General features: G+C 38.1%; 1 long non-coding RNA gene across 1 annotated transcript; it reads right to left on the bottom strand.

Moving 5' to 3' along the window:
- Positions 1–1,136: 1,136 nt before the first annotated feature.
- Positions 1,137–21,161, bottom strand: LOC117796495. The gene is made up of 3 exons (XR_004621050.1): positions 20,917–21,161; positions 7,423–7,524; positions 1,137–1,760 (listed from the first exon to the last, which is right to left on the bottom strand). It is a non-coding gene; the product is annotated as an uncharacterized LOC117796495 (long non-coding RNA).
- Between the last annotated feature and the right edge of the window lie 1,539 nt (positions 21,162–22,700).

Here is a 22,700-nt window from a genome sequence, read left to right on the forward strand (position 1 = left end):
GTGTTTTATGTTCTACAGTAAATAATGATATAGATTTGAATAACAGCTGGAAGGATTTTGAAGCCTTTAACTTGGAAATGATTTTATGAACAGGCACTACATTCACTCAGCCACTTCAACGCTGTCACTACTGTGATGAAATGTGGCTCTGCGAGGCCTCAGAACATAATCATTTGGATAGCGAGCCAAGGCTGCTAAAGAGGACTGGAACCAGGATCAGACTTTGTGGCACGTTCTACTGCATCAATATTTGTCAAAATTATCAAGTTTTCGTCACAATAACCAAGCAATCTGTAAAGAAATATTTATTGAGTACTTGCTGTGTGCATAGCACTGTATCAGGGATTGTGTGTGATGTAAGGTAGGACCCAAGCAATCCCTGACCTCCCAGCCCTTCTTTGAGATGAATGTTTGCTTAGCGTATCATATATTTTTCAGCACTGCTAACGTATTTTTATATTAAATCCTTTTCCCTTTCACTTAAACCGCCCCATTTTATTTTTAAAGGTATACATTTCACATGAACCATGCTAGTTCAGGATAATTGGTGGTTTGAGCCTGAATAAGCTATTCTGTGTTGAATGCTAAGGAAATTTGGAAAGAGAAGGCTCAGAGACAGCTGCAGTCTGAGCGCACTTGTACTCGGAATGACAGGAATAAGATACGCGATCCTGGACCTTGGGGTAAAGCAAGTGTCAACTGAGCTGGTAGCAAACACACAGAATTGTGAATCTGAAGATAGATCAGGAATGGGAAAATGGGCAAAAGTCCTAAGGGCAAAGCATCCAAATCAAGGGAAGAAAGCCTTGGGGGTATATCTAAACAGAGGCAGGGCAGGTGGGGGGCAAAAGTCAAAATGGCAAATTCAAGAGGTCTGAGCAGTAGGGTGGGCGATATTGTAGAGGCCCAACTGCATGAATCAGGGACACAGTCAAGCAAGACTGAGCTCAGAAATAGGATAGCCACTCATGTAGTACCAAGGGCCAAGTCAGAAACCAATTAAAGATGGTCTAAAGTGTTAAATGTCCCATGATTGAGCATACTTTATGCATATTTTTATATATGTATTCACCTGGTCAATGCCAAGGACTGAGCAATATATTAGGCATGAGGGTTAGTAAAACTGACAAAGTTGATCTTATGAAACATTATACTGGGTAAAACAATAAATAATTAATTCAGCAAATAAATGTATTATTAAAATGTGTATTATATGTCAAAGTGTCATGGAAAGGAATAAAGGAGTCAGGGTAGAGGGGTGTTACTTAGGTATCATGAAAGGCCTCTCAGAGAACATAACATTGATTTTTAGAAAATCTTCTTGACCCTAGCTCTCACCCCCAGCTACCGTGGTCTTCCAACTTTACAGCTATTTAAGATTCATATCCATGGTTAGCCTTATTCCCAGCTTTTGTAATCAACCACTGGTCTCCCCACACCCAGTGATTTCCACCACTAAAATCTCCTTCGCATTCCTGATTTATCCCATATGTCTGTCCAGTCTCCAAGGTCAGCTGACATCCTTTGCCTGATTTGTCTTATTGCCACTTAAGCCCTCATGCTGATATTATGAGGGTGGAAGTTTGTTTTATTCAGAAGAGCCTAACATTCATAATAAATAAGCCCAAATATCTCAGTGACTTAACACATTAGAAGTTCATCTGTTGCTTGAAGTGTTTGCTGAGATTCAGGACATTTCCAAACTTGCTCAATCATCCCTTTGGGGGATTGGAGTCTTCTGCTGGCTCCTCTGCATGTGCCTGGCAGACAAGAAAAGGGAGAGAATAGAAGATCGTGAGGGAAGTTTCTGTGGGCAGGCCACAGAACCATTGTGCATCCTTTTCTGCCCACATTGCATTAGACAGAACTCAGTCATATGGAACACCTAACAACAAAGAAGGCTGGGAATATAGCCTAACTGTGCCCTGAAGGAAGAAGGAAAGAGGTTTGGTGAGTGCAACAGTGTATCTTTTTATTCACCCCCCAAAAAAAAGGAAGAGGGAAAGGAAGAGGAGGAAGGAAGAAAGGGAGGGAGGGAGGAAAGAAGGAAGGAGGGAGGGAGGGAGGGAGGGAAACATTCCACTCTTTTTCCCACACAAAGAACTTACTCCTCATCTCCCCAGTGAGATCATCCAAAGCTCCATCCGTCACTGAGACTGCTTAAAGCCCAGAATCTCCAGGCTCATGTGTGTGTGGCTGTCTCACGTCCAGGAAGGAATGTTCTCCTGAGTATGTGGCCTGTGTGGTTACATGGGTCCCCACACTCAGATGGGCCCCTGCAGTTGGTTTAATGCTCTGCCCTCACTTCATGAAATTACTAATAATATTACTGTTGAACTTGTGTTTTATAAATGAAGTCCAGTGGGATAATGCAGCACGCACATGAGCAGAGCAGGTATGTGTGATATGTGTGTCCTTTGTTCCTTACTGCCCCCATTCATATGCAGTTTGTGTTGCTCATGAGTGCAGAATTCTGGCAAACCTATGATGTTTGGGAGTTTAGCAAGGCTCTGTGTTGAGTACAAGATAAGTATGCCATATCTATGGCTAAGTAAGCAGGGCATTGATAGCCCTGAGAGGCCATGCTTTCCATTTGAACTAAAAACTTGCTTTGAACACAGAAGAAGATAATGGCATTCTAAGAAACACAGAAGATCCAGGAACTCTATTATATCCTTTTTCCTTATTCTATTTTTCCCTGTATTAGCCAACCACCTACACTAATGTGATGTCTTAGAAGGAAAGAGAAAGATAGAACAACCGTAGCTCCTTCTTTCATTCCTTACTTACTCATCAGTAAGCCAAAGGTAGAGAATTGAAAGAATGTGCCTGCATGGAGAAACAAAATAAAACCTGTTGCATTATTGTGTGCAACATTGCCACTTCTCTTTTAAGAACAAAATGCATACACATGTTTGAGACACAAAATACAAACTGTATAATTTCATTAATTCCACATTTGAATTAAATGCTCTTGTATTTGCATTTAAAACTGGCATTGCACAATAAAAACATGAACAGTAAAATTAAACATTTCTTTATTTAGAATGACATTAAGTAGAAATATAAAATACCATGATAAGTCAAAACATACTGTAAAAGAAGGGATAAGGCTTTTATATTTTAGTACTTTCAATGGCAACTTTTCTCTGCTTATTGAGCAAGGATCCCAAATTTTCATTTTCCACTAGGGCATGCAAAAATCATGTAGCCTTCCCTGCATCCAGTGCTCTGCATTTTCCCACTATAACTGCAATAAAAGCTTCCAGTAAAAAAGGGAAGAACAGGATACACATAGCCGTCAATGACTTGCAGAAATTATTAAATCCTTCTGGAGAGGCCCTGTGAAGGGTGATTAGCCAAGATGGGAATAGTTTCTTATTCTGTCCCTGATTCTTCTTTCTATGGCCCTTAGCTCCTCTCTCTGAGAATTTCTTCCTTAACCATTATCTTCAACAGAAATATCTGAAATGGTTGTTGAAGAATATCCTCTCCTTGTGGACTGTGCCGCTTTCATATCTCTCTTCCTCTCCGAGGGTGGTTTTAAGGTCTTTATTTAGCCTTGGTTGATGGTTTCTTTGGCACTACAATTTATTTAAAACTTTTTTTGGTAAGTTTCTGATCTATTTGTTTTCAGTTAGTTCCATGTGCCAAGGTTTTTTTATAGTTATTAAACTTGGTTTATTCCTTGTTTTCTGGTCCCCATATTTTTTTTCTTCCACTTAGTGGCAATCTGAAACCATATGCTATGAAAAGATATGCTAACCTCTCTGATGTTTACTGAAGGGCTGAGTCATTTGAGAAATCTCCCTGGCCCTGTGTCATTTGGGGCCATTTTTTATTTCAGGTCCGAAAGCTATCAACTTTTCTACCAAGGAAGGCTCTTGATCCCTGAACTTTCTACTCTCATGCTTCTTGGTTTGAAAATTGGCCCAAACTCACCTGAGCTACATGCTATTCTTGCGTAAGTGGTGGTCAACACACCATCGAGCTGACAGGTCCAGCTACTGCCCCCGAGTTACAGGCTCAGGAGATTTGTGGTCTGCCTTCCATGTTCTCCCATGAAAACTTTACTGAAAATTTCCTGAGGCATAGCAGAACTCTCCAGACATCTAGCCTGCTGCACTGTATCCTTACCTTCTGCTGGCTGAAGGTGCCAATGGCACTTATCTTGGGTTTATTACAACAGAAGAACATGTCAAAGTACCAATTTCTGTACTTCCCAAGGGAGTATAGTTCCTGTAACTAGACACTAAAATCTCGGTGCCTTCACACACTAAAACTTATTTTCGTTTACATCACACATTACTATGGGCTCGTGAGCAGCAATGTACAACTCAGTGATTAAGAGAACTAAGCTCCTTCCATCTTAAATGAATTTATTTCTTATTATCAAAATTCTTATTTTTAAAATCTTGTTTTACAACTCTTTGCTGAAACAATCAAAAAGTCTAATTAGAAGTTCAGTTTATTTGAATGCTTTCCTTTACTAAGAACATATTATGAGCAACTATATGCCAACAAATTAGACAATCTGGAAGAAATAGATGCATTCTGGGGTGCCTGAGTGGCTCAGATGGTTAAGCGACTGCCTTCAGCTCAGGTCATGATCTCCAGGTCCTGGGATCGAGCCCCATGTCAGGCTCCCAGCTCAGCGAGAAGTCTGCTTCTCCCTTTCCCTCTGCCTCTCCCCCTGCTTGTGCTCTCTCTGTCTCCCTTTCTCTCAAATGAATAAATAAAAAATCTTAAAAAAAAAAAAAGAAATGGGTGCATTCTTAGAAATGTATATACTACCAAAACTGAAAGAGAAAGAAACAGAAAACCTGAGCCCAGCAAGGAAATTGAAGCAGTAATCAAAAATCCCCTAATGCTTTCCTTTGACAGCTGAAAAAGACCTCTCACAATTAGAGGTAGAACCAAATGGAAGAAATATTGGCTTGCACTAAAAAAAGTTATGATGCTTTGTTTCCAATCCTATCCAAAAGATTACACAAAGGTTTTGTTGAAATTTTGCTTGTAAATTTAAGTTTCCATCTTCCCTGATGTCAATTAGTAATTCTTACAAAGCAGTCAAAGGATTGACTGTTTGGTTTCTGACAAATACACTTCAAACACACTGAAATATTTTTAAGCAAGTCAGAAAATTCTGTTTTTAAATTTTCTAGGTATCAGGATATGAGAGATATTTTTAAACATGGCAGATTTACTCACACTGTTTCAGCTACAAAAAAAATATATATAGTAGAAATCATTCCAAAAGTTCCTTTTCCAAATGTGCTTTCCACAGCATGAGATTTTTTAAAAAAGTAATTACTATTTCAGTCATTGTTTAAACATTACCTCGACCATGAAAAGATTGATTATATTTTTGCAAGTGTCTATTAAGCACTTTTGCAATTGGTTATCACAGATAATGTCACCAACCAGAAGCTGACAGTGTAGCCCACTACTAAGGTCAGTCTTTCAGGGCAACGAGGAGAGTGAAAAGGATGAAGAGTAGAGCTGGAGGAGTGGAAGAAAGACACCTAGCATAACCATAAAATCATACTCATACCCCTGTGAACTGCAAGGGCCTGAAAGTGAATGAATGAATGAGAGTACCATGATCAAAGCCTCTAGTTGTGGAACTCCTACACCTCCCTCGGAAAAGCTTGATGTTATCATGGGATAAAAGACTGCTGGGGTCTCTAATGGCACCTCTTCTTGAAACAAATTGCAAAATAAAATGAAATGGGCATAGGAAGACAAATTATCATTCAATTACTAAAAATCCAGATTAAAGAATGTAGCTTAATGTGAGAGCCAGGTGGACCAACAGGGCCCCAGAAGTAGCAGACTCACCCATTCAGTGTAGGCATTGCTAGATTAGGGCTGGCCTCCCCAAGACAGAAGACTGCTCGGGTAAGACTGCTCAAATTGAGTCAGAGGGGTAGAAAGACTAAAAGTTTGCCTACGAAAGTCCCTTCGGATGGAAGCAAGGTGTGAGAAAACAATGTACTCCTCTACCAAAGTTCTTGAATAGAACTAGTGAGGGTGTCAGTGTCAACTCATACATTCAATATCTGTCCATTTCAACGTACTTCTTTTTAGATCAAAACACATATATAAGTACAAGTTCTAATGTTTTGTTCCTTTAACTTTAAGAGAGTTTTCTGCAGACCCCTTAGGGTGCACCTACATCACTTTGAATCCATCGGGCCAAAGAATACGCTATTGGACCACTGTTGGCAAGTTCAGTCCTAGCTCAGTTCCTGGTAAGCATCCTGCCCCAAAGCGGGAAGAATTTCATACCTTGTGCTTAGTTTGCCTTCAACACTATTTTGATTCTCATCCAGGTGTACTGGAATCAGGTTTAGCCCCAGTCCCACTCCCAGCCAAGCCTCATGCCCATCTTCCAGGGAATGGGTTCTCTGGGCCTTTGTGAATAGCCCAGAATCCACCTGTCACTAGGGCTCAGCTCTAAGCTGAGTGCTATTGACAGTATGTCAGCCTTATGATTATATTTGAGGGACAACACATTATGTCAATGCACTTAAGTCTTTTTTAAACTGCTATGAAGGTAGGCTTTTATTTTTTTCTCTGCTTGACTCTCGTGAAATCAATTAAGAAGTTTTAAAAAGAAAAAGAAGAAACATCTTATAGGGCAGTTTATACAGTGAATAGGATATTAGGTTCCTATCCAATGACTTCATAGTAGAAGGGGGTCTAAAGCAACAGAAAGACTAAAATGGGAGACAAATGACACCTATGCCGTCTTCTATCATTTTTGGCCATAAACTTTTTTTTTTAAGTTTTATTTTTAGAATGGTTTTAGATTTATGGAAAAATAGTTGCAAAGATAGTACAGAGTAGGCTGTTTAATTCTCAATAGAGCTCAAACTGATTTAAAAATTCTTTTGTTTATTTGCTTGGATTCAGTTTGCTTTTTATTTTTTGAAATTATGTGCATTTAATGTAACTTCAACAGCTCAGGACAATAATTCTAAGATTTGTGTAAGAAGATACCACTGCCATATTCCAGAGATTTAGTTAGAATAAGAATTCAGAGCTACAACCTCTGGCCTCCTTAAGTAGATTGAGGAGAGTTGAAAACTGCCCCTCTGGGCAAATATTTTAGGAGATGATGAGCACTCAGCTTTGTTTAAGATACCACTTGTCATCAATATACCCAGGAGACTGACAATTTCTATTTATTGCTTCTTGAGAGAAAACCTGGTGTCTATTGGGATGTCTTGTCAGCACGGGGCAAGAAAGAAGACACATCTTGAGGGGTAGACCACTCTTTGAAAGGCTAGGAAGGTCACTAGTCTTTGGATGAATTTGTAATAGCTTAGAAGCTTGCTGCCCAATTGTCCAAAAAGAAGAACGAATAAACAGAAAATAAGTGAGTGTGGCTGTCCCTTTGCCACTCAAACTTCATACCTTAGAACATAAGCTCCTTTGGGTAGAGGTCCTAATTCTCCATATAGGAATTGTGCCAGCCACATAGTGCGCAGTCAATGGAAAAACTTGGTGACTTCTGCTCTGTGTAAGAGAGTAAGAAGAGGCCATTGAATTGTCAGAAGAGAGAAACTTTAGGGGGAAGACATTCATGATTTTGCTCCCTTTTTTTAAACCTGTGGATTAATGTAGGGAAAATACACTTGGGGTCCAAAAAGTGAACCAAAGTCAGTAGCTTCTGCATAGAACATGGCAAACCATTTCTTACTAAAATCTGGAGCATCCACATGATAGGGTTTACTGTGTAGTCGAGAATGGCCACTGGCTAAGGAAGATACAACATAGAAAATCTTTTTTATAATAGAGAGCAGTGGTTTTGGTCACACATGGGGAAAACAGGGAGTAGTCATCTTCACACAGGATTCTCATTGCCAAGGATGGCTCTGGTAGCTACTGACAGTGGAGGTGGGACTTCATGTAAAAAAATTCTTCTCAAAAAATGCCAGAGAATTCTCGTTGTTTTACGTCATGAGCCTTCAGGTCTTTGCAAACTACCTGCTAAAAAATATACATATTAATATTTCATGTAATAGTAATTGGCATGCTTTTGGGTCAGTGTGTACCAATAGAGAGTATTTTTTCAGTTACTAGGCAGCCAACTACTCATATAGTAATCCCTTAGAGTAATAGGTCCTCTTTATATTATGGAGATCTAATAATAATAACATTTAATATTTTTTGAACTCTTACTAAGTGCTCAGCAGAGTACTTAATGGTTCGTTCTAATCTTTAAAATAACCCCATATGGTTGGTAGTATTTCAATCTCCATTTTAAAGATGAGGAGCTGCGTCTTAGAGAAAAGTTAAGACATTTGCCTATCCTCATGCATTTAATAAACTTGGATTCAAACTCAGGTTTTGTTGATTATAGAGCCTGCAAGATTGATTGCTACATCACTTTCGTGGAAAGCTTAATATAATTAACTTGAGTGCTTTCTTTTTACATCATTCTATTATTCTGTCACTAAAGCATACAGTTTACACAAAATGTAGTATAGCCATATGATAGAGAACCTGAAGTAGGGTTTGCTGCCTCAGAACTAAGCTTTTCTTCATTTACTTCATTCAGCAGTACTGCACTATGCCCTTCTTTTGCACTTAGCACTGAGTAGAGGATACAAAGAAATACGAGACATAAACCCTACCCTCAGGGATCTTGTATTGTTGAGAATTACAGCCCATATATGCATATAGTAAATTCAATAATCATAAAATCTATATGATGAAGTTCCAAGTAAGTAGTACAGACAAGTGCCATAGGAGTTCAGAAGAGGGCGGGGCCACTCTGCTTGAGTGGGCTGGGAAAGTCTTGTGGAGGTAGATTTTGAGTGATTCCTTAGAGAGTGAATAAATTTGCATAAACATAGAAGTAGCAATAACCTACTCGTGCACCTACTTCTTCCTACAGGAAAGAAGGTGAACAAAGATTACAGGTAAAAATAATCACTGATGTGTCCATGGGGTAGTAATTAAACCAGTTTAGATAGAATGTGTAGTTTGTTTTGGGGAACAGGGAGAGTAGGTGAAAATTAGAAACATATAAAGAAAGCCTTGATGGGCCAGCCAAATCTTCATCTGAGCATGGGGATTGGGGAGGGACCTGGCACTTAGAAGGTAGTACCAAGAAGGGTCAACTGGACCAAGAGAAATGGAAGGGATCAAATGATGAAGCTCTGGATGGAGGGGAAGAGTGGGTACTTGGGAAAGGGATAGATGGCAGGTAAATTTATGGGTCAACAAGAGAGGATCTAGTCTGAAATCCTGATGAGTCTGAACCCTGTGAGAATGCCATCTATAAAGCGCTGGTCATGTTGATGGAGAGCCGTTATGGAGAAGACATAGAGCTTAGGGGATTTGAAGAAAGCAGAGAATTTGAAATTAATTATATAAGATGAGCTTTCAACAAAGAGTTGGAAATTGTTGAGAATGGCACCCAGTTTTAAATACCAGGAGAAAAATATGAGCCCAATTCTGAAATTCCGAAAATAACAAGAAAAGATCAGCATCTTTTGGGAGGTGGAGGCAGAGAAAAAGAAGGAAATGCAAAAACGTTAAAAAGTTTGGGGCACCTGGGTTGCTCAGTCATTAAGTGTCTGCCTTCGGCTCAGGGCCTGATCCCAGGACCCTGGGATCTAGCCCCACATTGGGCTCCTCCTCTGGGAGCCTGTTTCTTCCTCTCCCACTCCCCCTGCTTGTGTTCCCTCTCTTGCTGGCTGTCTCTCTCTCTGTCAAATAAATAAATAAAATCTTTTTTTTTAAAAAGTGGTTTATTTAGATATTTTAAACATCAAAGAAAGGAAAATGGAATCAGAATGGTGAGTTAAGGATCTGGAGACCCCCCAAACCAGTCAATTTATCTTTTCCCCATTGAGTGATATGAGAAGGGCAAACAAAGGTGTAATCATCACTAGAGGCTAAATGTTAAGTATTTTCTGAAGAAATCCAGTCTTGCTTAAGGAGAGTGGGAAATGAAGTAAGGTCAGAAAATGATGGCTCCACTTTGACATGTTTTGGTGACAGCTATAAATAAGGAACTGTGAAAGGGGAGTTTAAATAAGTGAAATAGAAATTTTTAAAACATAGTAACAAGAATGGACTCATTGTGGGAAATGGAAACCAAAGAATAAAATCAAATTTGAAAGTTGGGAAGTTGTGGCAGGGGGAGTTTTGGACCTCAGACTGCTAACGTAAATGACAGGAATTGGTGGAAGAAGTTGATTCAGAGGCCTTTTGAGAGGATCAGAGACATTTGCAGGCACCGGCTATCAGATGAGGCAAGCCTCCCCACAAACATGGGCACACAAGGGCCAGGTTTAATATCTGGAATAGAATATCTCATAGTGCATTAAGCACCCATCCTTACCCACAAAACTGGTCAGGTTTCAGCTTTGGAAACCTTGATTTTGAGTGGTTACATGGAGAAGTGGGGAGCAGAAGGGGAAATTCTTGGGGCGCCTGGGTAGTGCAGTCGTTAAGTGTCTGCCTTTGGCTCAGAGCCTGATCCCAGCATTCTGGGATCGAGCCCCGCATCAGGCTCCTCCACTGGGAGCCTGCGTCTTCGTCTCCCACTCCCCCTGCCTGTGTTCCCTCCCTCACTGGCTGTCTCTATGTCAAATAAATAAATAAAAATCTTAAAAAAAAAAAAAAAGAAGGGGAAATTCTTGGTAAGATAGAAGCCAAAACAACTCTACCCCTAGGAAAAGCTTTCCCTCTCTGAAAATGATTACCTGGGAGACTTGAACAACTGACATTTCATCATTTCTTCACTCCAGTAAATTGAATATAATGATGCCCTTAACTTATAAAATATTTTGAAGTGCCTCATGAAATCATCAAGAAAAGAATGTTGTGTATTTATTTTTCTGTTCTTCAGTGGTTTCACCTCAAATGCCACCTCTTCCAGAGGGCTTTTGTGTGGGAAGGAGGGTGTATATGGACGCATGGAACAGACTGCAGTGTACATAGCCGGCTGCCCGCTAGTAGTCTTTCTACACTACCCTCTTTGTCTAGAAGCTACATGGTTTGAGTGAAATTAAACCAGTTCAGCTCCTTTAAGATTCAACTCTGATTAGCTGATTCCCATTTGAGTGATACACCGTAAGGGGTATAGTAGAGATTGGCTCATGGATGATGGGTCATGTGAATCAAGGCCTTAGTCTATTTCATATATGGGAGTCCCTTGGCCAGAAAGATTGGCCAAAGGTCAGTAGAGGACTTCAGTGGTTCAGTTAGAAGGAAGTCCAAGACTTTAGTTGGTATTTGAGGTAAGAAAATTAGTCAATCATTTTCTCACTCTCTTTCTCCCTCCCACCTCCCATTAATTGTAATTGTTGGTAACCATTTTGTAATGACAAGATTAACTAGACTTGGAATAAATTTGCTGCCCTAGAAAAAAACTGGAGAGAGAAATAAAAAACTCCTTGGGGAATGCCATAGAGCAGCTGGATCAAGCCTTGCCTGTGACTTCTACTACTAGTGATATTTTGAGTTTGTAAATCAATAAATTACCTTTATTATCAAGGCTAGTTAAGTATCATAACTGAGACACCTTTCTGAATTACATTTATACTCACCTACTAAAATAGTTTATTTTTCCCATTTATTTGAATCTCAGTACATACTGACTTGCACTAAATTTATTTGCCTACATTTCTTATCTTTCCGCACAGATTTTGAGCTCCTTGAGGGCAAGGACTGCAATTTACATATTTCCATGTTTTTCCTAGCTCTGAGAATACTGCTTTGCATATAATAATGTTAATAAATACTTGTAAAATGAATAAATCAAATTTATGAACTTGTGCATTTAATCTCATTATCACCATGCTGTAATTAATACATATTAATAATTCTAAAACTGTTGATTAAACTAAGTATGAATCCACCATTGTTTTGTCATTTGATTTTCTTTGTTTATTTGTTGCTCTTCTTTGCTGTTGGAAATGCTGTTAACAGTAATTGCAGTTTTTTTTTTTAATTTTCTTCCCCACAGACCACAAAAAAATTCTAAAATGTCGGGACAGTTCATATAAAATTCTAAAGATAGCAAAAAATAATCAGTGTTATCAGTTCTGTTGATGTAATTCTACCCAAAAGCTAAGTATCTTGAAATTTTAGATAGCTAGTGCACACTCATCTTGGATAAAGGAGAGATTTACATGAGGATTTGGATACACCGAAGGTAGCTGAAGACCAAAAGAATTCTGCCTTGCTTTTTTAAGTTTAAACCTTGACTCTTCCTGGATTTTTGCCTTGGCAGAATTAACTTCTGTTGATCTCAGTTTTCTCACCTATAAAATGGAGATAATTACACTATTAATCTTATGAGATTGTTATAGAAATCAAATAAATTAATAAAGCAAAGCACTTAGATTAATGTCAGGTGTAAAAAATACTTCACAAGTGGGGCGCCTGGGTGGCACAGCAGTTAAGCGTCTGCCTTTGGCTCAGGGCGTGATCCTGGCGTTATGGGATCGAGCCCCACATCAGGCTCCTCTGCTATGAGCCTGCTTCTTCCTCTCCCACTCCCCCTGCTTGTGTTCCCTCTCTCGCTGGCTGTCTCTATCTCTGTTGAATAAATAAATAAAATCTTTAAAAAAAAAAATACTTCACAAGTGATAACTGGGTTTTTCATCTTTTTCCTCTTTGTCTCTTTCTCCTTCTTCTTATTGTTCTACAATATTGCGCTAAAATTATTGTTGTTACCATCCACGTTGGGAAGCAAGTGCAGTTTTTTCCATGTAGGATACCACTTAATCGACTTTCAGGTGCAATAAAACATTATATTTGCTGCTTCATAATTTTCCCATGTACCCTGCTATAGATAAAACCTGGCTGGACTCTTTCTCAGTAATGTGTCCATGCAACAAATAAGCCTACTTATGAGAAACTTAGCAAATAGATGTGCCCTTAAAGAGAGTAAATGTTATAGAAAATAAGATAATTATATGTTACTTTTTCAATTAAGTAAACACAGTGTGGCCTTTAAAATGAATTTAATATGTGAATTTTTTTAAATTCATAAAATGTGGATTGTAAAAATTAATTTGATTTTTATTATACTTCACTGTTTAATAAAGCTAATTTAAAATTAATTACCTTTTACTGAAATTTTCATCAAGATAATTATATACGAGTGTGCACTTACTTGTAGGATATAATACAGAGAAATCCCCTATACACTTTGTTAGGTTTCTCCCAATGGTAACAATTTGCAACACCATAATACAATATCAGAACCAGAATATTGACATTTTTATATTTCAGATATCTTATTCAGATTCCCAGGGTTACTTGTCCTCATTTGTGAGCGTGTGAACATGCCCATGCACCTGTGAAGTTCTTTACAGTTTTCTCACCTCTGTTCATTCCTGTTTCCACCACAGTCGAGATACTGAACAGTGGCAACACCACATCCATCTTTCTCCATTCCTTTCTATACTTATTTTTGGAACTAAAAATGAGTTAATGGAAAAAAAAAAAAAAAAGAACAAACCAATCTTGTGAATCAAGCATTCCAATACATGCTAGAACAGAATTGGGACTACCAGGACTCATTCATTTATTTACTCCATACTCAATTGTCATTTATTTGAATTGCAGAGATCTATCCAATATTATTAAAATTAAACCAGTGACTTTGCTATCTGACTTAATCACTCCAAGCTCTTATTTCACCTTTTCTGTACAGTGTTTTTACCCATGTTTATCAATGTACATGACATTGAAGTCCATTTATGGAAAATATTAAAATATAAATATATACTGTCTTTTATTTTATTTTAAATAGACAAGGTATTACATGTATTTTATTTTTTATTTATTAATTTTTTAAAAGATTTTATTTATTTATTTGACAGAGAGAGAGACAGCCAGCGAGAGAGGGAACACAAGCAGGAGGAGTGGAGAGGAAGAAGCAGGCTCCTAGCGGAGCAGGGAGCCCGATGCAAGGCTCCACCCCAGAACCCTGGGATCACGCCCTGATCCGAAGGCAGACACTTAACGACTGAGCCACCCAGGCACCCCTACATGTATTTTAAATATAAAATGTAAAATTCAACATATACCTCAATTATCAATAGCGTCTAAAAGTAAAATTGTAGCCAAAAATACTTGTTAGGCAGTAAATACAGTGATCAAGGTGTGAGAAGTTACAGAAAATTTGAAATTTATGGCAGCAAAAGGGAAAAATAGGAAAATGAAACCAGAAACTGTGTACCCTTTAAATAATTTCAGTGCAAAGAAACTAGGCATTCAAGAACTACGCTGGGGAGTACTGGTTAAGCTGTGTTCCCTCCCAGTCATAGGTTCTGTCACCTGAGATCTCTGGAGGTTCTCTCACCAGGAAATGGAAATAAGCCCATTTGGATGGACGCGGAATTCCATTTACAAATGGAAATATTTGTGAGATTAAATATTGATCACATGTTTATATTTATTTAATATTAAAATCTATACATATAAGTGCTTCATTATTGAGTTCGGTTTCTGTATGATTGTTCGGTTCAAAAGCAACACAGTATCATTTGTTTCTATTGTTATAAAAAATTAATACTTCTCACGTAAAATGATGGAGATAATATTTTTTGTCATTTTGTGAGGTATAATGTAGCTGAGAGATTAAGCTCTCACCAAAAAAAAAAAAGTTGATAAATGAATGGCCTGCATGATAAAATATTGTAGGTAAAATAACTGAAAAGAACAAGCAAAACCCTCAAACACTCAAACACCCTGTGCCTCAGCTTCTCCGTTTGTAAAATGGCAACATAATAAAAACAATTACACAGAGTTGTTGTGCAAGCTAAATAAGTTGACATGTGTATAGCACTTAAAAGATCCCCGAGTATATAATAATCCCTCAATAAATGTGAGCTGTTGACATATTTTTAAAATGTAATCTCAACTTTTATTCTGAGGATCTTCATTATGTACAACTAAGCTGAAAAAATGCATTTACAATAGTTAAAAAAGGAATGTCAGAGATCTTGCAATAATAATACTCTGAAAGAACCATCGAAAATTAGCTGATTTTGCTACTAGAATTACTCCTTCTTTCTCATGAGAATTAACAATAAACAGCACAATTAACTATTTCGAAGTGTTGCAAAACTTTACAAATAAATGGTGAGTGTAGTGGGAAGATTGAGGTAGAATGGTTATATGGGCTGTTAGCCTTAGTATGATATTTCATTCCCCTTTCTTTTATTTCCTCTGTCATCATTTCTCTACTCGACATTTCCCAGCACCTTGCTATCTGTTATTGCTTATTTATCATATGCCATATTTAATACCAAGCATGACATTGTATTGATCAACCCATTATGTCTTTCCAGCCTGTCCATCTACTCTGTTCTGATGGTTTTACACATTAGCTTTTCTGAATGATGGTGTAATCTGATTCACAGTCTCCTGGTACATACTATTTCTTGAGAATATATTAGGCACCTCAGCCAACTGCTTTACTCTTTCTGGGCAAACAACAGTAGGTTTTGCTTTTACTGCTGACCACTTCTTATTCTCCTTTGCAAGCTTTTCTTCCTCTGCCTGTTTCGTACATGTTTTCTTCATATTTTTATCCTAGATTCTTTTCAACTCTTAATCTTCATGGTTTGCTCAGATGATCTCTTCTTCAATAGCTCCAATTATAATCAGTATAGTAAATGGCTCCAAAGTCTACACCCCTAGGCTAGACCTCTGTATTACTGCCTTATAATAACTTCATGTGGATGTCCTACAAACATAAGCTAAGCATGACCACACGAGACTAATTCTTTCCCAAGCCAATCTATTACAGAGAATGACACCCATAACCATGTAAATTATCCTTAACTCCTCACTCTGCTTACCTCCCACAGCCAATCAGTGATCAATCCCTAGGAATCCCTCTTAAAACCACATTTTAATTAGTCCTTTTCTCGCCCTTTCTATGGTCACAAACCTATTCCAGGCCACCAGCCTCATCTTTCTAAGTGGTTTCCCTCCATCCAAAATATTCTCAAGGATGCTGTCAAAGTCATCTTTCTTAAGTGTGAATCCAATTGTGTCACTCTTCTATTTAAAACCCTTCAATAACCTCTTGCTCTCAGAATAGAATTGAAGCCCTTTATTTTGACTCCCAAGGCCCTGCATGACCTGATGCCATCTATGAGTGAAATTGTTTAATGGGGAGAGTATAAACTTTGAGATTACATGCCTGGATTTAGATTTTAACTGTTCATTCATCTATCCTTCCTTTCTTCCATCTAGCCATCGATCCATCCATCAATGGATTGATCCATCCATCCATTCATTCATTATTGAGCAATCACTGTGTGCCTGGAACAGTTCTTACCTCTGTGGACAGAGTAGTGAAGAACACAGACAAAGGCCACCCGACTGGAGCTTTCATGCTAGAGGCACAAGATGAACAGTTAACAAGACAGCAACTACAGTATGTCAGATGATGATGGACTGCTCCAAGACTGCTCCAGAGCAGAGGTTGTGACGAGATTGATGTGCACATGTAGTAGCATCGAGACAGATGGAAAAAAGAGGGCAAATCTCCGAGGTGAAGGAGCACTGAATAGCCTTTTTTTCCCAGCTAAGATCATCTTGGGGCTAAAGTATCTCTGAGGGCACTTTACATTTTACTTATTTTAGTACCTAAAAAATCTCTAGCTGCTGAATAGAAAAGAGAATATGAAGAAACAAGAATGAAAGCAGGGAGACAGGTAAGGCTATTTTCAATCATTCAGGACACAGATAAAATAAGAGTAGTCATGATGGACATGGGGAGAAGTGGTCTGATCCCAGGCATATTTCAAAAGTAAAGCCCACAGGACTTACTCATGGATTGGATTTAAGGATAGGAAAAAAAGAGAAGTTTTAAGGACTGCTTGAAGGTTTTGACTTGAGCAACCATACAAGGTGGAGCCATTCATGGAGATGGGAAAGAATGAGGGGAGATCCTATTTGGATTTCAGAAGGTAGAATCAAAGATCAGGAATTTGTTATGTTTGAGATTCCTTGTACATCCCAAGTGAAGATGTTAAATAGGCAGCTGGATATGAGAATATGGAGTTCAGACGAATAGTTTGGACTGGGATATAAGACTGGCTGTTGTTAGATATAATGATTCTAAAGCCATAGGACTGAATGAGGTTATTGGGGAATGAGTGTTGATCAGGAGGAATGTGCTAATAAATATTTAATGAATGGCTCGGCATGAAGAAGTGTGTGTGTGTGTGTGTTCATACCAGCACATTAGTCTAACTCCTTTAGACAGAACTTGCTCTCTTTAATTTGCCACTGTCCCCACTACCCACTTGACTACCCATATACACTTACACAGGCCCTATTCGTTTGTCTATTCATTCATCTGGCTATTTTGACATTGGAATTTGTTAAATAGCTGTAGTCCTTCTCTCTGGATACTTTTCATTTTTTTAAAAATATATTCTATGCTATATTATATGTTATTTGTCTTAAGTGCCACATTGCTGGGAAAATCATATTATTAGTTCCAACGTTTTTAGATCCAGACCAGTGCCAGCTGTGGCAGTAAAAGGACAAACTAGAAATACTCCACTTTCTACATACGTTTTCCAGTGCATGTAAAGATTATCTTTATTATCTTGAAATTCTATAATTTCTTCTGGTTGGACTGAGAATTTGGCACATTGTAACGTAACTATTGGAGTGTGTTGGCTCGGGAGTTGTGTTTTCAAGAGAGATTACCAGGTTGCCTTGAATAATTATATACAAGGGTATATAATTTGGGTACCTTCTCAGGGAGGACAATATTGATAAATAAGAAATATCAAGGGGCGCCTGGGTGGTTCAGTCAGTTAAACGTCTGCCTTCAGCTCAGGTCAAGATCCCAGGGTCTTGGGGTAGAGCCCTGCATGGGGCTCCCTACTCAGTGGGGAGCCTGCTTCTCCCTCAGCCTCTGCTTGCCACTCCCCCTGCTTGTGCTCTCTCTCTGTCAAATAATAAATAAAATCTTTTAAAAAAAAAGAAATATCAATATGTTAGTTTTGATCAGTCCACAAAGTCAAGACTGACAGGTGAAAGGAGATTTTTAAAAATCCTTTTCAAAATATAGTAAGGAAGACTCATTTTACCTTAGTGTTTTTTTAAAATAAAGCCATAATTTCAGATGTAATAAAAAGAGCCACAAAAGTAATTTATTATGGAAATGATTCAGTGTAGAAAAATTATATTCTGAATAGTCATGAACCAGATTTGTCAGTAGGTGAATGTAAGGATCACAGGGTTACAACTGGATGCTAAATACTGTCTGAATTAATTACCCTCTCACTGAGGGCATGAGGTTAGCTTTCAGCCATATGCCATCATTTTTTAAGTGATTTTTTTTTCCTGGAAGATGTATGAAGCAAAACTAAATAGCAGTGAAAAATATTTCACATTAAAACCAGAACCATTACTTTATGGTGAAATAGAAGTCATAATTTTCACTCTTTTTAAATTTTTATTCCTCTTTCTGTTCTTTTTGTTCTCTGTTTCTGCTCAACCTGCCTTTCTTTTCATGGGTTTACTTGTCTCGTGGTATTTTTCTTTTTCCTGCAGAGCATAGATATAATTTCCTGTGTGGCACTCAATACTTCCAAGACCTAGGATGCTCCTTGAGAGGCATGGTACTATTTTGAGGTAAGTTATAGCAGAAAGCTGTATTAGCTACCTCATTTGTGAAAATTATACCAAATTCCCAGATATGTGGTAAGCAGTTGCTGCTAAAAACACAATCCTAATGGTTTTCATAATTGATGTTTTCAAAACCAGAAATAATTCTGACCATGTTGCATCCTCCTTTTAGGACTTTAGTGGTGAGAAAGGATTCTGTATTTTATGAGGCTTAGTAGTATTATATTTAGACTTTTTTACTGCTTATTTCTGTAGCAGAAAGACTTAAGTTTTTTCTCTTACTAGTTTGTGAAACACTAATGGAATATATATATATATATATATATATATATTTAGTACTCGTAGTAGAACTCCAGGAATGCATTTTTGTAGCAGACAATTCCACATGGAATATGAGCATTTTTCAGCTAGCATAACACCTTTAAAAGAAGATATCATTACATCATTCTGTTTACCTTTTTTCAATAAAATACACAATTCAGTGATAGCTCTTCCGGTTAATTTTTGAATTATTTTGTCCTACTTTACAATAGCTCTTGGAATTAAACGTTCTGCAGTGCTTATTGGTCTACACATTAATTATAAACTGCTTGACCTTAATCAATTTCTCTTCTATCTATTAGTCCAAATTCATACTTAGTGTTTAAATAACTTAAGGAACATGATCTGACTCATGCAAAACTTCCATTGACTTTTACTGGAGTCAGTGAAATTTTGTCAGACATCCAGAGTCTAATTCGTTGCTATATCCCAGAATACAAAACTATAAACGAGAAACTAGTGAACTTTGTGCCATATAGCAGGTTAATGTTCTTTTAATGTTTTTCCTGGTCTCAGTGGGATTTTTTGATAAATATGTAGCATTTATAATGACATTTAGATTCCTGGTAGATAAGTATTAATTTATAATATATACATATACTTAATGGTTTTACTATATAAATTATTAAAGTTACCATTTATTATTATCATTATTGTTATTTTTCTTTAACATTAGTTTCTAGGCACCTTAGTTACATGGGGTCTGTGTACAGAAACAATAAATTTTTGCTGATTGTTCATTTCTAAAATATTTAGGCATATTTTAATGGTTATATTCAGCAGCTGAAAAATGTTCCTCATGTAGATACCAATAAATTAAAGATTACCTAGACTCGGATGAAGCGATAGGAAACTCACAATTCCAGAATAATGGTGGTGCAAGGGTACACATCCTATCCCCAACCAAAAAAATACCTTTTGATCAAAATAAAGCAACCACAGGGTTAAGGTGGAGTGGGATGGGGGTTCGGGGGAGGCTTGCTCTGGAAAGGATATCAAACACAGACCACAAATGTCAAAGATTTTCTTCCAAATAGAGTAGAGTTTAGAAGCAAATTAAAAGAAGATGCCATTTCTTGAGAGAGTCCTACGGGAAGTAGAGGAAATTCTGGCAAGCCCTGCAAATATCAAAGATCCCCTGGCTGCAGGCCCACGCTGAGAAAGGATGGGGCCTCTGAGCCTCTCTCATACCAGAGTTCAACAACATTCCAAGGCCCTGCTGGCATCCCTGGAATGTAAAGTGAGCACCGGGCCCTCCTCACAGTTTCTCAGATGGGGCCTTTTGATAGTTGCCTGAGTTCCCTCAGAGAAAGGAGGACGTCCTTTTCCTGTGAAGAGGTAAGTCTGAAATAGTGATAGGAAAAGGAGACCCGTGGAAGTGGAGAAGAAAATATGGACCACAAGGCAAAACATGCAAAATAGAGGACACTGCATGGAAAACGGGAGCTAAGATGACAGAAAAATCTTGCTCTCCATCAGTTACCCTGGGTTGCAATCCTGGGTCACTGACTACCAGATGTGTGTTCTTTAGCAAGTTTCTTAACATGTTTGTGCCTCAGTGTTCTCATCTATCATGGGGTGATAAACATCCCACATGTGAGGGTTAAATGATAATATATCACTTCTATAAAAAGAGATTATGATAGTATCTAGCACATACTAAGGGTTCCATAAATGCTGATTGCTTTTATTAAATGATTTAATGCATTTCCTTTAAATTATTAAATCTAAATGAAAATGGGCTTAAACTACTCATTTATTTAAAAGGTGCACCCTCAAATTAGGCTGTAAACAGTCTCGATAGTGTATAAAAGAGAGAAAACGGAAACAAAGTGACTCAAAAGTTGATAAAGGACAGTAGGATAGAAAAGCTAATTGCTATTACCCAGTCACGTTCACTCTGTACAACACCATCCCAAACACGAGATAAAGGCCATATTCCTCAACCCTTACCTCTGGCTACAGCAGGTTAGATCAGAGATGGACACCTAACCGAGGACAGCCAAGCCGTGGTCTGGATAGTGGATGGTGGCCTGCACTGTGTCGTGGCTGAAAAAGGTTTGGGAGAGGATAGGTTCATTTCTTAAATTGAGAGATTAAATGAGCTGAGTGAAAGAGCGTTGTTGGAGTGAATGGTAACTCCTTGTAGCGTTAAACAAAGTATAGCAAAAGAAGGGATACATAGAAGGAAGCTTGCCCTGGGCTTGGGCTACCCTGTGGGGAACAGACAAGAAAATGCATGAATATAGTACATCTCTGTTGCAGGAAGTGGTTTCTACCCCTGCTTCCTGCTCTGAGACCACTCTGTGACAGCAGCAGAGTCCCCTATGAAAGCTGTGTTTTTTTGGTTAAAATTGGGATCCTGACAGGGAATAATGTGATCCTGGAGAATTGGGAGAGATGGGAATTCTTGGCACCCTAACGTCTAGGAGGTACTTTCCAACTCAGGTCCCCTCCCACGTGTGATGAGACTTCCCTTTATAAAACCATTCTGTGACCAAAGCTTGGAATGCAGTGAGGGCTTTTGGAAATAAGCAAAGGCAGATTAAGGAAGAAAGGCCCTTTACTACTGATGTTTCCCTTCAGGGCCCTGAGGCTTAAGCCTTTATTTCTAGAAGAATGGGGAAAGGAGGAGCTAGTCCCATTTGTTGCTAAGCAACCAAAGCTTTGCAGGCCTGTTCTCAGGTCACGTTTGCAGCTAATGAGAATCAGCGACAAGGTGGATGTAGCAAAGGAGGGAGAAGCCTCTCATTCCAACATTTCTGGTTCTGTATTTTAAATGATGGCGCTCTCACGAACAAAATTGATCGGAAGCTTATGAAAGTTCTTCAAGAATGATGTTTTTAGAAATAAGCCAGACCTAAGAAGGAGGGGTAGATTTCAGACTCAGACCAATTCCACAGGGCATCTAATCTTCCCATGTGAAGTCCAGGCCCAGTACAAAGGAAACCAAGAATAAATTTAGCAAGAAATACATACAACCTGTATGAAGAAAAAACAAAAGCTGACCAACTAAATGAAAGATCTTAAAGGGCATTAGAATGAATGCAAAGGCATTGCATGTCCTCTTTGGGAGCACAGATATTGTAAAGGCATGAATTTGCTATGAATTTATTTGTAAATATACCACAGAGACACCTTCTGTTTTTTGTTTGTTTGCTTTGCGTTTTGTTTTTACATGACAATACAATCCTCATTTGTTTGGAAGACGAAATATGTAGGATTATTTAGAAACATTCTGAGAAAGAAGAGTAATAATTAGGAATTTGCCAAAGACATAGTAAACCATATCGCTAAGATGTGACAATTGAAACAGTGTGATAGCAGCATAAGAAGAAACAAGCATATCAATGGAAGAGATTAAGGAGTCCAGAAGCAGACACAAGTGGGAATTTAGTAAGTACTACAGGTGACATTTCAAATCAGTGCATTGAATGCATTCTCCAAAAATCTTTTAGAACAAATGGCTTAGCATTTGTGAAAATATAAAGTTGAAGCCCTACTCCCGTTTACACCAAAATATATCCCAATTTTGTTTGACATTTAAAATTAGAGATTTAAACTAAAAAAAGAAGGTCATAAAGCATGAGATGAAAATTTAGATTAATATTCTAATCTTGAGGTGGGGAAATGTATTAGTCAGCTCAGGCTGCCATAACAAAATAGCACAGACTGGGTAGCTTAAATGGCAGAAATTTGTTTCTTAAAGTTCTGGAGGGAAAGTCCAAGATCAAGGC

This window comes from Ailuropoda melanoleuca, chromosome 2, assembly GCF_002007445.2.
Source record: "Ailuropoda melanoleuca isolate Jingjing chromosome 2, ASM200744v2, whole genome shotgun sequence".
Lineage (NCBI taxonomy): Eukaryota > Metazoa > Chordata > Mammalia > Carnivora > Ursidae > Ailuropoda > Ailuropoda melanoleuca.